General features: G+C 36.0%; 1 protein-coding gene and 1 non-coding gene across 2 annotated transcripts in view; both read left to right on the forward strand.

Moving 5' to 3' along the window:
* The window catches only part of MARCHF1 (membrane associated ring-CH-type finger 1), a 355,296-nt gene that overhangs the window by 35,209 nt on the left and 302,676 nt on the right, over nucleotides 1-17,411 (forward strand). The gene's annotated exons all lie outside the window — the stretch shown is intronic.
* Nucleotides 16,111-16,272, forward strand: LOC126005101 (U1 spliceosomal RNA). Its single transcript, XR_007494278.1, has one exon. It is a non-coding gene; the product is annotated as a U1 spliceosomal RNA (small nuclear RNA).

The following is a 17,411-nucleotide window of genomic DNA, read 5'->3' on the forward strand; positions in this document are numbered from 1 at the left end:
AACATTTGACCAAAGATACACCTTTCATCTCTTTTAATCAGTGATAAATATTTAATCTACATAGGTCAGTTGTGTTGCCCTTACTTGTTTATATAACATACATTTACAACTGATATTTGCAGACTTTCTTTATGAAATATTAAATTTTAGAAATTATATGTTTGGTATAATTAGAAGTTTTCCCAGCTCTATCTTTATTTATTATTGCTTTTGTGTTGTTATTATGTTCTTAATTTTTTATTATCTTTAAATTTTTTATTTGACACTGATATTTATAAAGATGTCCATAATAGAATGTCAAGCATATGATTGTAAGTCAATTTAGTCTATTATTTGCTTATATACCTTCACTTCCTAAACTTAGAAGTTCAAAATTTTGACATATGAGATATATGTCAAATATATATTTTTATTTTGAGCAGAGTTTACTTGACATTTTTCTAAGAAATTCTTTTTTTGTGTGTGAGTGAGTGTGTTATTTTGGATTGATTTATTGACTCATACAATTGGAAAGTGAAATACTACCTGGAAGGAAGGAAGGAAGGAAGGAAGGAAGGAAGGAAGGAAGGAAGGAAGGAAGGAAGGAAGGAAGGAAGGAAGGAAGGAAGGAAGGAAGGAAGGAAGAAGGAAGGAAGGAAGGAAGGAAGGAAGGAAGTAAAAAAGGAAGGAGGGAAGGAAGGAGGGAAGAGATGGAGGTGAGGAGGGAAGGAGGGAAGGAAGGAAGTAAGTTAGAGAGGAAAGGAGGGAGGAAGGGAGGGTGGGAGGGAGGAAGGAATGAAGGAAGGAAAGAGGGAAGGAGAAATGGAGGATGGAAGAAGGAAGGAAGGAAGGAAGGAAGGAAGGAAGGAAGGAAGGAAGGAAGGAAGGAAGGAAGGAAGGAAAGCTGAGAAGGAGGGAGGGAGAGAAGGAAGGAGGTGGGAAGAAAGAATAGGAAGAGGAGGAGGTGGTGGAGGAGGAGAGAGGAAAATTCAGAGGGTCTTAGGAAGAGAGATGAGAAGAAAGAAACGTAGCCAGAAATGGGAGAGAGAGAAGAAAGAACATGTCAGTTTTCACTCTGAATCATTTGTCTACCTCAGTGACCTCTTAAGATCAGCTTATCAAAATTCTCTATGTCAGCCACATGGCTGATATAGAATAGGAGTATTTACCTGAAAACACTCAGAGGAGGTGGGGCCGGAGCAATAGTGCAATGGTAGGGCATTTGCCTTGTGCAGGGCTGATCCAGGACGAATCTGGGTTTGGTCTCTGGCATCTCATATGGCCCCCAAAGCCAGGAGCGATTTATGAGTGCATAGCCAATAGTAATCCCTGAGTGTCACCGGTTGTGGCCCCCAAAACCCAAAACAAAAACTGAGAAGTTACTAGACAGTTTAAAAGGGATTGTGGAGCATAACTAGATGAGTCTTGGTTGCCTTTGATGGTCAATTTTGGTTGTTTTTAATCAGACCTTTCAGAGATTAGTATTTATGCTCTTATTATGCCTTTCCACTCAACAAGAATTTGAAACCAACAGAAAAATAAAATGAGGGCATAAGACAGATAACCAGAGTAAAGGAAATTTGGGACATAATGAGTTTTCTTTTTTTTATTTGGTGGTCTTACATGTGAATTTTCTATTAGGAAATGTTAATTGAAATTTGAAACTTAGATTTTTTTTATTCTGCTACTATGTAGTGAGAGAGTTAAAAGTATGGGAGGCAGTGGTCTCTGATATTGGAATGTAAATTATGACATATTAATATACCTGAACCTAGAACCAACAACACTGAAAGCATGAGATAAAAACTGCAACCATATTTAAGGAGGCAGGCAAGAGGTGTTGGAGGAAACTTGGGACACGGGTGACTTGGGACATGACACTGACTGGATTGATATTATAAAATTTATGGCAAAAACTTATTTAATTTGTAAATCAGAATTTATGATTTGTAAATCATGGTGTCTCAATAAAAATAATCATTTAAAAATAAATAAAGATAACATTTTGCCATTTTACCATACTAAGTATTGTTTGCAGTGATACTGATTTTGGTTTTTATGTGTAATTATGTTATATATTTTAGATTTTTTTATTACTAACTTATTTAAACTTAAAAACGTGCTGTGTGCATAGTTTATATTTTGATTTCTAGCTTGCTTTCACAAAGCAAGATATTATCCTGAGGCAGAAAAATATTCTTTTGAAAGGTTACTTAAGAATACCTAGGTTAGGAAATTAAAAACCCTGGTACTGAACAACCAGTGGGTCCGAGATGAAATCAAAGAGGAAATCAAAACTTTCCTGGAAACAAATGACAATGAAGACACAAAATGAATTCACAAACTGTGAATCTATGGAACACAGCAAAAGTGGTCCTGAGAGGAAAATTTTTAGCACTACAAGCACACATCAAGAAGGAAGGTCATACCTGAATAACTTAATGACACAGCTCATAAAATTAGAAAATGACCAACAAAAGGAACCAAAAATAGGGAGACAGAAGGAAATAACAAAGCTGAAAGCAGAAATCAATGAAGTGAAAAACCAAAAACAATCCGAAAGATCAACGAAAGCAGAAGTTGGTTCTTTGTAAAAGTAAAAGACAAGATTGATAGACCACTGGCAAAACTCACAAAGAAAGAGAGAGAAACCTGATAATCCATATTAGAAATGAGAAGGGGGAGATCACGACAGATACTGCAGTGATCCAAAGGGTAATCAGAGACTACTTTGAGAAACTTTATGCTAATAAACATGAGAACCTAGAAGAAATGAAAAAAAATCTTGGACACTTATAACCTTCCACAGTTAAGTAAGAAAGATGTAGAATATCTAAACACCCACATCACTACTGAGGAAATTGAAACTGAAATCAAACATCTGCCCAAAAAGAAAAGCCCAGGCCCAGATGGATTTCCTAATGAATTTTTTCAAATCTTTCAAGAGGACCTAGTACTAATCCTAGCCAGGCTCTTCCATTAAATTGAAAAAATAGGAACACTTCCAAACAGCTTTTACAAAGCCAACATCACCTTGATACCAAAACCAGACAGAGATGCTGCCAATAAAGAAAATTACAGACCAATATCCCTGATGAATGCAGATGCAAAGATCTTCAACAAAATCCTGGCAAATAGGATCCAATGCATCTTCAAGAAGATCATACACTACAACCAAGTAGGTTTCATCCCAGGAATGCAAGGATGGTTTAACATCCGTAAATCTATCAACATCATACACAATATCAACATGTGAATAAAAGAGTGAACTGGAAAGCCTGTCTGGATTACAGGTGGGGGTGGGGTGGGATGGAGGGAGATTTGGGACATTGGTGGTGGGAATATTGCACTGGTGAAGGGGGATGCTCTTTACATGACGGAAACCTAATCACAATCATATTTGTAATCGAGATGTTTAAATAAAAAAAAGAAATAAAAAAATCTCAGTTGATTTAGGCTGCATAACAGTGAATTTGCTGGACAGAAGAAAATGCATTTTGGGCATTACTTCCTAATTGCAGGACCTAATATTTCTCTCATTGTCCTTGGCATATGATGCCATTTTGCTATTTTTCTATTGAAATTCTTGTCTTTGGATTCTAAGAAATGCTTTGAATTTAACCATGAACTCCTGCTCAATTGATTTCATCAACTATTGTTTACTTTAAAATATAGAGTAACTACCAAAAAAATGGGTTCTGAGTGATAGCACAATGGTAGGGCTTTTGCCGTGCATGTGGCTGATTCAGGACAGAACTCAGTTTGATTCCCAGCATCCCATATGGCACCCCCAATCCAGGACCAATTTCTGAGTGCATCACCGAGTGTGGCCCAAATATATATATGAGAGTAATTGTGAATTTTTGTTTATTTGGCCACATCTGTCAGTGTTCAGGTTTTATTTCTGCCTCTGTGTTTAGGGACTAGAATTTTGTTCTTGTGGAATCCTAAAAGGAGCAAGAGATTAAACTGCTTGCAAATTAAGTGTTTTCTCCTCTATATATTACTCAGGGTCTTTTTGTGGAGGAAATATTTGGCAGTACTCAGGGTTCTCATAGTGGCCTGGTTTTCACTTTACTAACACTAAGGGATGAAGAATATATTTTCATGTGTTCATTGGCTATTTGTTTGCTATCTATATCTCCTTTGGAGCAGTATATTTTCATATATTATCCTATTTTTAAAAATGGATTAGTTTTCTTGTTTAGTTGTATCAATGAAAGTCAGGGAATAAATTGTTTTAAATGTATAAAATTAAAAAAAAAAGAATGCCTAGGTTAATTAACATCCTATTTCAAAATTGGAATCATTGGAGCTTTGGGATATTCTAAGAGCTATGGCACTTGCCATTTACATGATTAAAACCAGTTCATTCTTTGCACAACAAATCATCTTCCAAGCACTCACTGACCAGAAATGATCCCTAAGCAAAGAGCTAGGAGTAAACTCTGTGCATCTCTCTTTGGCCCAAAACACCACTCCTGCAAAAAGAAAACTAGGAATAATTAAAATTTCAAGTTATATTTTCTCTTTAAAGTTACTGATTTGGAAGACAAATTTAACATGTACTAGAAATAAAGTTAACATGTACATGATACCAAAGGTAATGTTTGGAAAAAAGTGTCAAGTTGCAAATAAGTTGTCTCTACATTTTTCTAGTTTTAATATAATGACATTAGTAGGAACTAGTGCAAACTCTAGATTTTCATCATATAAATGACTCATTCAGTTTTGCATGGGAAATTATATTACAGTTGTACATATTTGAAAGATAAAACCACTTCTATTTTTTTTCTCACAAGAGGTGGCAAATAGAAAGGTGCTAATTACATTAATCTAATTTGTTAATCATTGCTAAGCTTAATTAAATTTTTAATTTTTGACCACTGACTTTTCTTCTAGATATTTCCCTATTCTATTAGTTCCATAATTCTTAAAAATATTGTGTTTATAAAACTTAGGATAAACAACTTTCAGAAGAAATTAAAAAAATAAGACTCTTGATCCCAACAAAGTCCCAGAATGATTTGGTTTGTGATAAAACATGAAAATTTGCTTTATTCATGCTGATGCTTTTTCTGCTGGTCTAAGAAACATATTCAAAGATCTAGTGCTTTAGAAAATTGAGAGTGAATCCATAAGAAAAGTTATTTGGGATCTTACTATTTATTTTCAAGTTTTACTTCTAAATAGTAAAGTAAATCTAGATTCTAACTACTTAAAATGTTGAAATTTTCTATGATATATTTGCATAGGGTTGTTTCATGAATGATTATATTTATGGGTCAAAATTTTAAACATATCAAGTTTTTTTTTTTTTTTTTTTTTTTTTTTTTTTTTTTTTTTTTTTTTTTGTGGTTTTTGGGTCACACCCGGCAGTGCTCAGGGGTTATTCCTGGCTCCAGGCTCAGAAATTGCTCCTGGCAGGCACGGGAGGACCATATATGGGACGCCGGGATTCGAACCGATGACCTCCTGCATGAGAGGCAAACGCCTTACCTCCATGCTATCTCTCCGGCCCCTGTTTTTAACAAATTGTATCACTATGATTTTAGTTTGACTCGGGAGCTACTTTTTAGTGATTATTTATTTTTACTCAATCAGGTATTCTTGATTGACTTGTCCAGGAAAGAAGAGGACACACTGAAAATTAATAAATGAAAGTGGCCGGTCATGTTGCATGCTTTAAAAACCATGTTTTAAGAATCAACTTTTGGTTCAGAAATCAAATTTTATTTGGTTTAATAACTTCAAACAATTCTTTGTAGACAGTATTTTATATATAAGTATAAGATGGTGAATACATAAAATATTATTCTAAAATAAATGAATCTGAAACTAGATTTTTAAGACTGAATTTACATTTTCCCTAATGCAACGAGCTTTGAAATAGAAAGATGCAAAAGACAATTTACATAGAGAAAAATATTTGAACTTCAGCTTTAAGTAAATATCTCCAGTCACTTTTACTAACATAACAATCTCAAACAAGAAATATGCTTGAGCTGTAAAGTATAACATTTTATTGTAGATTTGAAACCAACTTAGCATTGAATGGGTCAAATTAAAATGCAAAATATAATGAATTCAGAAGAGGAAAATATTTTTAAGTATTCTCAATATTTTCATATTTTCTCAAGTAAATATTTTACACAAATAAAACATTATTTAAAGTATTCAAAAATGCTTTATTTGTCAATCATATATAAATATGAAGGCCACTATTCCGAAAATGAATTATTTTAGCATGAATTTAAGGTCTTTTGAACAGAAGAGATACATTAGAGTGAAGCTTAATGGGGTGAGTTGGCTGTTTAACGAGTACTGTTTTCATTTTTTTTCCTTTATTTAAACATCTTGATTACATATATGATTGTGATTTCAGTCATGTAAAGAACACCCCCCTTCATCAGTGCAACATTCCCACCACCAATGTCCCAAATCTCCCTCCGTCCCACCCCACCCCCACCTGTAATCCAGACAGGCTTTAACTCTCGGAGTATTTCCTTGATGATGTCTTTGACAGTTGATTCTTCCTGGAGATCTCCTACCTGGGTCTCTGGGACTCCAATGATTCTTATGTTGTTTCTGTTGAGTTTATCAAAGACTTCTATTTTCATCTGTTCACATTCCTTGAGTACATTTTCCATTGCCTGCTCGTTTGTCTTAAGGTTCTTTTCCAATTTCTTCTGCTGTGTTGAGTTTTACTGTATCACATCTTCCAGTACTCCGATTTTCTCCTCAGCTGCTGTTACCTTGCTTGCAAGGCCATCCATTGAGGTTTTCATTTGAGCTACCGTGTTTTTCAGATCTTTTATTTCAGTTTGGAGTTTTCTAATTTCTGTTTGTGTTCTGTTCAGATCGATCTGTGCTTTCTTTGAGCTCTACAAACATCTTCCATATTGCTACTTTAAGCTCCTTATCCAAGAGGTTAATCAGGTGGTTGGAATTCATTAGGTCATCTGAGCTTTCATCTTCATTCTCTGTGCATGGTGTTTGCCTGCGAGGTTTCCCCATTGACACACTTGTAGTGTGTTTTTTCCTGCGTGTTGTGGTGGGGTTCATTGGTTCGAAAGAGTGTGCTGCTTCTAGTTGACAGTTTTTTGGGGGTACGCTCCCTAGGCCTCTGAGGAGACCTTCAGGTATTCAAGAAACACAGACAGGCACAGGAGAAATTTCCCTTGAAGTCCTCAGAGTGATCAAAGGCACAGCAGGGCGGAGCCTCCGCAGGCCAGAGAGCTCAGCTTATTGGATGGCGACCCCCCACAGCCAAAGTTTACTCACTGGGCAGCTTCAAAATGCAGCTTTTTGGGGGTGCGCTCCCTTGGTTTCTGAGGAGACCTTCAGGTATTCAGAAACACAGACAGGCACAGGCATGAGTACTATTTTCATTGCTTGGACATGCTACAAAATTTCATCACTACTATGTGAGTTTTATATCAGTGTTAAGTATTCAAAAACATGGCTTTCTACAACATCAAATTAACTCTAATTGCAGCAAAGCACCTAAAATACTTTAACTGATTCAGTTTATTTCCACTAGTAAGGAACTTTTTTAAATTTATATTTCTTTTATAAAATTTTATTAGTAATGTGTGTAGAGCCAAAAGTAAAGTCCCTATAAAATTAAATAAATTTGGTTAGTAGTTTTCTCTGAATAATTGAACATATCTAATATATGTTCAAATATAAAACAAGGAAATGCCATTAAATTACTCCCAATAAAAATACTGTGAGCTATAAAAATGTTATAAATACTTCAGCTACATCAATATGAAAAAGGTAAGGTATCATTGAATTACAGCAATTATATAGTTTTTAGTTATGCATCGCTGATAATCAAGGCATGAAATCAACATGCAAATTAACATGTGTATCCCAGCTCCCAAACCCTGCTCATTTATCTACTCTTTTTAAATCACTAATTTGTTTTATAATCCAAAGATTCTTTTCTTGGTTTCCTAGTTTTTTTAATTTTTATAATAATATCTTTATTTAAGCTCCAGGGTCACAAAAATATGTGTAGTTGGATTTCATTTATTGAAGAGAACACCTCCTGTCACCAACACAACATTCCCACCCTCCCCTTCCTCCTCCCCCACACTCTAAATGTATTTGAGTTAGGCATTCTACTTTTCTCACTCACTACCCTTGTCATAATAGTTGTAGACGTAGTTATTTCTCAAACTGCATTCACCAATTTTTGTGGTAAGATTCAGATCATAGGCTGGTCCTTTCAAATCACTATTGTCTCTGGGTATTATTACCACACTGTCTTTTATTTTTCTTAAATCCCACAGATGAATGAGACTATTCTGTCTGTCTCTCTCCCTTTGCCTCATTTTACTCTGATATTTTTCATGTACATCCATATATAAGAACATTTTATGAGTTCATTTTTCCTGACAGCTGCATAGTATTCCATTGTGTTTCTCTAGCCACTCATCATTTGTTGGGCAACTGGGATGTTTACAGCTTCTGGCTATTACAAACAGCACTGAAATGAACATAGGCATAGAGAGGACATTTTTTTTTTAATTTTTATTTTGATCATAGTGGCTTACATATCTTTCACATTAGTATTTTAGTACATATTAACATTGAATCAAGGAAATATCCACCACCAAATTTGTCCTCCCCCATTTTCCTATCCCTTTCTGCAACCCATATCCCCCACCATCACCCCCAGGGCTGCTAGAGTAGGTGGTCCCCTCTTTGTCTAGCTTACTATCAGTGATCATACATCTGTTTGGTCCTGGTGCCCTCCCTTGTTTCTCTTTCTATTTCAGAGGCTAAGCTAGAAAAATCAAGTTATGTGGTTTTGTTTGAGGGAAAGAAAAGCAATAGAATGGGGTAAAGATTAAGCATCATTAAGGATCATTTGCTCTTAGATCTAGTTGTTTCCGTTTCCTCATTGTCAGGTTATCAATTTAGAACTGGTGTATGTTGGCATCAGAGCAGCATTATGAATGCCCTGGAGGGGACTTGGTTCCTGTAGCTGTTGTGGAGAACTCTGGGATCCATTAATCAAGGCTGGACGGTCGGTGTCTATTTCCCTGGAATCTAGGTTGGTTCCCCATGACATACATTCAGGGTGGGAGATGTCCCTGTGTTGTAAAAAAGTATAAGTTCTTATCCCTAGTAGATAAGAGCTTGTTTTTACATGTAAAACTTCCCCTATTTTTAATATGTCTTTGCAGGAAGAAGTGGTGCTACATTATATTGCTGGTGGATTTGGGGGTGGAGAGAGAAGAAAACAGACCCATGACAGAAACTAAAAATATATATGCTCAGACGTATCTAAAGAAAAAAGAGTTTCTTAAAAGAAAATAAAAGGATTGGCCCGGAGAGATAGCACAGCGGCGTTTGCCTTGCAAGCAGTCGATCCAGGACCAAAGGTGGTTGGTTCGAATCCCGGTGTCCCATATGGTCCCCCGTGCCTGCCAGGAGCTATTTCTGAGCAGACAGCCAGGAGTGACCCCTGAGCACTGCCTGGTGTGGCCCAAAAACAAAAAAAAAAACAACAAAACAAAACAAAAAAGAAAATAAAAGGATTAAATAAAGGACATAATTAAAGGAATAAAGTGGGGCCAGGAGGGATAGCATGGAGGCAAGGTGTCTGTCCTTCCTGCAGAAGGATGGTGGCTCAGATCCCAGTATCCCACATGGTCCCCCATGCCCACCAGGGGCAACTTCCGAGCACAGAGCCCAGAACACCCGCAGAGCATGGCCAGCTGTGACCCAAAAGAAGCACAAAACAAATCAAATCAAATAACAAAAAGTAGAACAAAACAGGGGCCGGCGAGGTGGCGCTAGAGGTAAGGTGTCTGCCTTGCAAGCGCTAGCCAAGGAAAGGACCGCAGTTCAATCCCCCGGTGTCCCATATGGTCCCCCCAAGCCAGGGGCAATTTCTGAGCGCTTAGCCAGGAGTAACCCTTGAGCATCAAACGGGTGTGGCCCAATTAAAAAAAAAAGTAGAACAAAACAAATAATAATAATAATAAAAACGAACAAGGGGGGAAAAAACACACAAAGAAAATGGGAGAAAGTGATACAGGAGATTACTTTATATTTGGGAAGAAACAGTAAAAGAGGTAGTGTTATATAGGTCTATACTTATGATTATAGTATAGGCGTCGCCATTGTCTTTTGAGATTTCCTCGTGAGGTGTGGGCTCCACGCAGGGAGGTCTTGGGTAGAGTGCTTCCAATAGGAGTACATTTGGAGCTAATCCCATATTAAGCCACAGTCCACAATAGGGAGAAGTGATTAGGAGGGCCACGCTGCATGAGTCAGTTGGGGTGTTGGTTGTATGTTCTTGCCGGGAACGAGATGTGAGTTTGAGTGGATGTCTCTTCACTTGGGAACTGGGTACCGGTTTGTTGGTGTAGGAGGTTGGTCTTGATGCCTAATGGGTTAAGAACTGAGGGTGAAGAGTTATAACATGGTGGGGATATCGGGGATTGGATTAAAGGGTGAAGGGATAGTCATGTTTCTGAGGGGGGAAAGGGGATAGTACGTGGGAGGGGTTATATAGGGTATAAGTATGGATTGTTTGTGGTTTAGGTTTATCTCTTAAAGAGGATTCCTATCTCTGTGTGCTCCTGCCCCCATATAATCATATAGAAGTTATCTTAGGTATATATTAATGTAGAGAGGTGAGGAGGGCAAGAGATACGCTGAGTGCAGAAAGATAGATAGGTATAGTACTTGTAAGGAAAGGAAACTAATAGATCAACTTTTGAATATGTATAGGTATTGTGTCTTGAGTACTAACCATTGTGTTAGAGAGGTCTATCTATATAGGTGCTTACCTTTTGCAGTATTGTCCACAGCACTCTATATCAGCTTTCTTTTCTTTCCTATAGAGGAGGTAACTGTGTGGTTTTTATTTGACATGGATTGAATTGATGGTAAAGAGGAGAAGAAAGTGGAAGAAGAGGGAGACAAGAAGAGAGAAAATAGAAAACAAAACAGAACAAACAAACCAACAATTAAACAACAACAAAAAAATGAAGTAATGAAAGAGAGGGTAAAAGAGCAAGGGCATGTTAGTTTGCTTGAATGTGTTTGATGCTTAGGCCCTGTAGTAAAAATCTGTAGGCTTCGGTGTTTTGGTTGGTCATGCACTTCAGGTCCTAAAAGAAGACATAATCTAGAGATAAAGGGTATGTTAAAGAGTTATATCCGGACATTTTCATGATGCAAGCTGAGTATGGTGCCTCGTGTGACTCAGCACCGAGGTACCACTGTAGGATGTTCACCCTTTGTATCCAGGAACAGAAAAATGGAGAGGTTATTTTAAATGTGGTAAGTTTACAGCATTCAACCATAATGTTTTGAAATGCTTCCATTGGAGTCAATAATTTCCCATCATAATCTTTACCTATATTCCTGTATAAGATCCCTAGTAAATTATTATGGGCATTTGTAGTAAAATGATAATTACATACCTGTTCTCTCTACGCTGCTGTTTCTGCTGTTGCTGGTTTTTTAATGATATAATGTGTAGTTGGGCTTTGTGTTGTTTCTCTTCCCTTTGTTTTGGGCTCTACTTCCCAGTATATGGTGAATATTACAGTGTTTGAGGTTTCTATCCTGTTACACCCTGTTATTTAATTGTGGGATTTTGGTTATATATCTGGTGCCTATTCTAGGTACTTCAGAATAGTGCTATCATTCTATGTTTATCTTTCATCTTCTGGTTTGCTTCGTTTAACATAATATGTTCTAGGTCCATCCACGTTGCTGAAAACTCTGTAATTGTATCATTTCTGACTGCCATGTAGTATTCCATTGTGTATAGATACCACATCTTAATGATCCACTCATCTGTTGTTGGACATCGAGGTTGCTTCCAAGACTTGGCTATTATACTGTGTGCTACAATAAATAGTGGGGTGCACACATACTTTGGGATGAATGTTCTTCGGACTTGGGTGTAGATACCTAAGAGAGCAATTGCTGGATAAAATGGCAGCTCAATTCTGAGTTCCTTTAACACTCTCCAGACTGTTCTCATAGGTGTTGGACTAGGGGGCATTCCTACCAGCAGTGAATGAGAGTGACTTTCTTACCACAACCCTGCCAACAGAGATTGTTTCCATTATTTTTGATGTGAGCTATCCTCACTGGTGTAAGGTGATACCTCATTGTTGCCTTGATTTGGATTTCCCTAATGATGAGTGAAGGTGAGCATGTTTTCATACATTTGTTGGCCATCCTTTGGTCTTCTTCAGAGAAGTTTCTATTCATTTCATATCCCCATATTGTTATAGCTTTATTTGGTTTGGGGGGGCTCACCTTTCTGAGTGTTTTGTATATTCTAGATATCAGCCCTTTATCTGACATGTTGAGTGCAAAGATTTTTTTCCATTCTGTTAATTGTCTTCTTGTGTTAAGTAGGGTTTCTTTTGCCATGCAGAAGCTTTTTAATTTGGTGTAGTCCCATTTGTTTATGTTTGATGCTAAAGTTCTTGCCATTGGTGCTCCATCCTCGAAGACCTTTTTGATATATAGGTCTTCAAGTGTTCTGCCTATTTTATTCTCAATAAATTTTATAGATTCGGGTCTGATTTCAAGGTCTTTGATCCATTTTGAGTTGACTTTTGTATAAGGAGTGAGGTATGGGTCAATTTTCAATTTCTTACATGTGGTTCTCCAGTTGTACCAACACCATTTGTTGAAGAGACTTTCTTTGTTCCATTTCAAGTTCTTGGCTCTTTTGTCAAATATTAGTTTGCTGTATATCTGGGAGTTTATGTCTGAGAATTCTGTTCTGACCCATTGGTCTGAGGTCCTGTCTTTGTTCCAGTACCATGCTGTTTTGATCACTACGGCTTTATAGTATAGTTGCAGGTTAGGTAAAAAGATGCCACCCAGCTTCTTGATTTTTAATATGTGTTTGGCTATCTTGGGTCTTTTGTGGTTCCAGATAAATTTTTTGATTGATTGCTCTAATTCTTTAAAGAACGATGTCTGAATTTGGATAGGGATTGCATTAAATCTGTATAGAAGTTTGGATAGGATAGTCATTTTGACTATGTTGATTTCACCTACCCATGAGCATGGGATGTTCTTCCATTTTCTTAAATCGAGAGGACTTTTTTTTTTATTGTGTTTCTGTGTTGCTAGTATCATCTTACACCACAGAGACTAGAACAAATAACATTGAACAAGAGCAATCAGTGCTGGCGGGGATGTGAGGAAAATGAACTCTGATTTACTACTGGTGGGAGTGCCTTCTAGTTCAACCTTTCTGGAAAACAATATGAATATTCCTCAAAAAAACTTGAAATTGAGCTTCCTTCTAATACAGTAATTAAAATTTTTTAATGTAGACCATCTATTTTCTCTACCATGAATGAAATAATATTGCATTAGTCTCTTTTGTATCTGACTCTTTTTATAACTTTTAGGTTGTTGTTGCAAAAAGGCAAGATTTTTATTTCCTGTAACTAAATTAATATTATTCAATATTATCTATTCAGGTGATAATAACTTTGTCCTTTTATAGTCTTAGCTATCATAAATAATATCAATAAAATGGAATACATATATAAAGTTTTGCATTTTTTTATTCTATTTTGTGGGGAGATTTTGTTGTCACATCTAGCTATTCTCCAGGCTTACTCCTGACACCGCGCTCAGGAATTTTTCCTGGTGGGCTTTGTGTTCATATGAGATGCTGAGATCAAACTTGGATTGGCCACATGCAAGGCAAATATCCTACCTGATGCTCCAGTTCCCTACTTCTGAATTTTGAGGTAAAAATATTGAAGTGAGATCCTAGCAACACATTCAAAATTCTCATTTTCAAGTTCTGAGGAATCTCCATATTGCTTTCAATGATTGCTGTATCAATTTACATTCCTACCAATAAGATATAGGATGCCCTTCTCGTCACATGCTGCTCCACAGCTTTCTTTAAAACTTTTGATTTGACTTAGTAAGTTATTCCATCCTTACTCTGTTTATTTTCTTTCAAACTCCATGTTCTACATTCCTTTTTTTTTTATTTTAGTCATTAATTTGCTTTTCTTAGTTTTGGTATTTCTCTTTATGGGATTTTTTTAGTTTCTTTGTATTGTTTTGACATGCCTCCCTGAATTTTTTCTAATTTTACTGTTCTTTATTTAACTAATTTTTTTAACTATTTTTATTTTTATTTAACTAATAATAGAGAAAAAATATTCTGTGCCTTTGAAGTTGAATGCTGGTAAGTCATTTATCCTTGTGAATATATATAAAATTGAGGTAGTCAATTTTTATATGCTATGTTTTTTTCTCTATTTTGCTGTCTTAAATTTTCTAGTTATATTAATCTAAAAGTAATTATTTTTCCATTGCAACTATTTGGTGAGAACAAAATAGTGTAGTAGATTAATCATATCAGAAAGTGGCATCAGAAACAAAGAGGGGAGAAGATTTTTATTACTTATTAAAACATGTTCACTCCCACATAATTTCTATAGATTAAAAAATGAAAAATAACACATCAATATCAAAAGTACACAGCCCTTAAAAGTGAGCTATTGTTAAATCATGACAAAGAAATCTCACTATTTACCCAGGTCAAAACAAAACATTAGAAATTAGAGAGATACTATAATGGGTGACATACTTGCCTTGAGGCTGACATAGGTTCTGTCCCCAGGACAACTTATGGTACCTGAACACTTTTAGGCGTGATCACTGAGATCAGAGGCAGTAGTAAACTCTGAGCACAAGTGGGGCCCCCAAACAAACCAGAAATAGAACATTACTAGTGCTCAAACCCAAAACCTATTCCAACTCCTCTTCACTGTGACATTTTATTATTTTCACAGACAACTGTCTTGGCATATAACACTGTAGATTTTCCTTATTTCTTGAACTATACATAAATATTATAAAATAGGGGCCAGACCTTTAGTTTAGCAGGTAGGGTGTTTGCCTTGCACATGGTCAACCTTGAGTTCTATCCTTGCCTCTATGTTTATCTGAGCTGTCGGCATAATTTCTGAGTACAGAACCAGGAGACACCCACAAGCACTGTATGTGTGGCCCCAAAACAAACAACAACAAAAAGACATTATAAAATAATATTTTATAATATAATATTTTATAATTTTATTACTAGTTTCTTCTTTGCACAATATTTGTGATACTTGCCAATGCTTTGGTAGCAGTGCATTATTTTTCTATTTTTGTTAAGATATCTTAATTTGCAATAAATGAATAGTCATTTTACATCCAACATTCCAGTATCAAACCTACCACCACTACTTTCTTCCACCATTTTCCAAAGAAGACCTTCTGCTCACCACCCCTACACCCAAGTTTGTTTCTATGAACCAACTAACTCTCAGGTTTTGTTACACTTGACTCTTTGCTGTCATTGCCTTACCACATTTTCCTATATTCAACATATGAGATAGAGGCAGATCAATCTGTTCTTCTCAATTTGACTAACTTTACTCAATATGTTTCTCTCTCAATATGCTTTTAATTTGCAAAAAGTTTACAAGAATAATTGTATCTACTGTGTAGCTATACTACAATTTATCCAGTTGTCTGCTCTTGGGTACTTGTATTGTTTCCTGATCTTGGCTATTGTGAATATTATTGCATTAAGCATAGAAATGGAATTATTTTGAAGTTGTTTTTAGTGCACTTGGGGTAGGTGCTAACTAAGAATTATAACTTTGGGGCTGTATGGAAGCTCAGTTCTTAATTTTTTGAGAATTAGTTATACTATTTTCTGATAAGTTAAACTTGGTGACAGTCATAAATAAATTTTATTTTTATATTGTTTTCCAAGAAGTTATACTTGGTGACAGCCACATATAAAGTTTATTTTTATCCCGAAATCTATGCCAGTTTGGATCCTTTTGTTTTCTTTTCATGTATGCTAATTCCACTAGTATGAGGTGCTAAATTTTTGTTGTTTTGATTTGCATATTAGATATTTTTAAATCTCTCTGCATTGACTTAAGAGTTGTACTACTTTTATTTTATAGCAGGTTTCACTGTGTTTAATTAAATTTTATTTCCTAATTTATTCTTTGTCAGTTTCTATATGACCTATAGTTTCTATGCAAAGTTTTAAATATACAGTGTCAACAGTAGGGGCAATGAAAGATTCAGAGAGTTCATACTTGGCAGAGGAGATACCATGATCACGAAAGTGGTTTCCCCAGGGCGAGGCTCACCCATTGCACTAGATATGCTGACCCCTGCGATTTCCCCAAATGTGGGAAATTCGACTGCATAATTTGTGATAGTGGGGGACTGCGTTTGCGCTTTCCCCTGAAAAAAAGATTCAGAGAGTTCTAACTGCTACTGGGAAATGCTTGGTGGGATGTTAGATTTGTGTTGTATGTGCCACTCTGGGGAGTCATCACTGAGACTCAACAGGTTTTCCCTTATCATTGCACTTCACAAAAATACCTACCTAATGGATAACATATCTGTCATGTTGTCTCATATTTCTTCTCCGTTGTTCTCCTCCTTGATAGATTCTGTCCTGAGTGGTGAAATAAACCACCTCCTCAACATTGTTTTCACCTAGGTCAAAGGTGTAGATATCTACACCATTTTTGTTACGCTTTATTCTGGGTCTCTGGCAGGACAGACTATTCCCACCATCTCTAATTCTTCACCCTACCAAGACCAGAGGCTCCATTTGTTTCTCTGTCACCTTATATCTCATGATTTGTGAAATTCCTTTGTTTTCTTTATTGAAAATTGTGTTATTCTCTGAGATATGGGGCTCCTGAGCTTCAGGACTCTGTCCATATCTAGGTCTTCACAAGCAATTATTTGTTCTTGCTCAAGCTACTTCTCTTTCTTTGTCTCGATCCCAGAGCTTCCTATTTTCAAAACAGAATATTAATTATTATAATTCATATAAAACCATATGAAATTAAATAGAAGATATGATCAGTGAAAGGTAGTTTATACAGCAAGAAGAGTTCACTTAAAATTAAAAATATCAGTGTCAAACATGTATATTTTGATCTAGGTATAAACATGAGTATAAAAATTATAAAATATTTTTGTGCCCCAACCTAGACCTGGAAAGATTGTAGAGGGGCTTCAGTGCAAGTCTTGCATATGGCTGAGCCTTTATTCATTCCCTAAGACCACAAGGTTCCCTGAGAACTATTCAATGTAGCTTGAGAGGCCCCAAGCACTACTAGGGTGATGTGGGTAATCTATTAAAAGTGAGCATTTTTCTCAAAATAAAAGTATTACTCACCCATTTTGTCATACATGATCTTAATTCACATTAAATTTGTAAAAATATAATTTTAAATTATTCAAGATTTTTATGGTACAACTGAATATTTAATAAATACTTTCTAAATATAATAAATATAAATTTAAATAAGGAAGTTTGTAGAGAGTCCAGGGACAATCAGAATGTGGTAAATATAGTACAATATATA

Source organism: Suncus etruscus, chromosome 3, assembly GCF_024139225.1.
Source record: "Suncus etruscus isolate mSunEtr1 chromosome 3, mSunEtr1.pri.cur, whole genome shotgun sequence".
NCBI lineage: Eukaryota > Metazoa > Chordata > Mammalia > Eulipotyphla > Soricidae > Suncus > Suncus etruscus.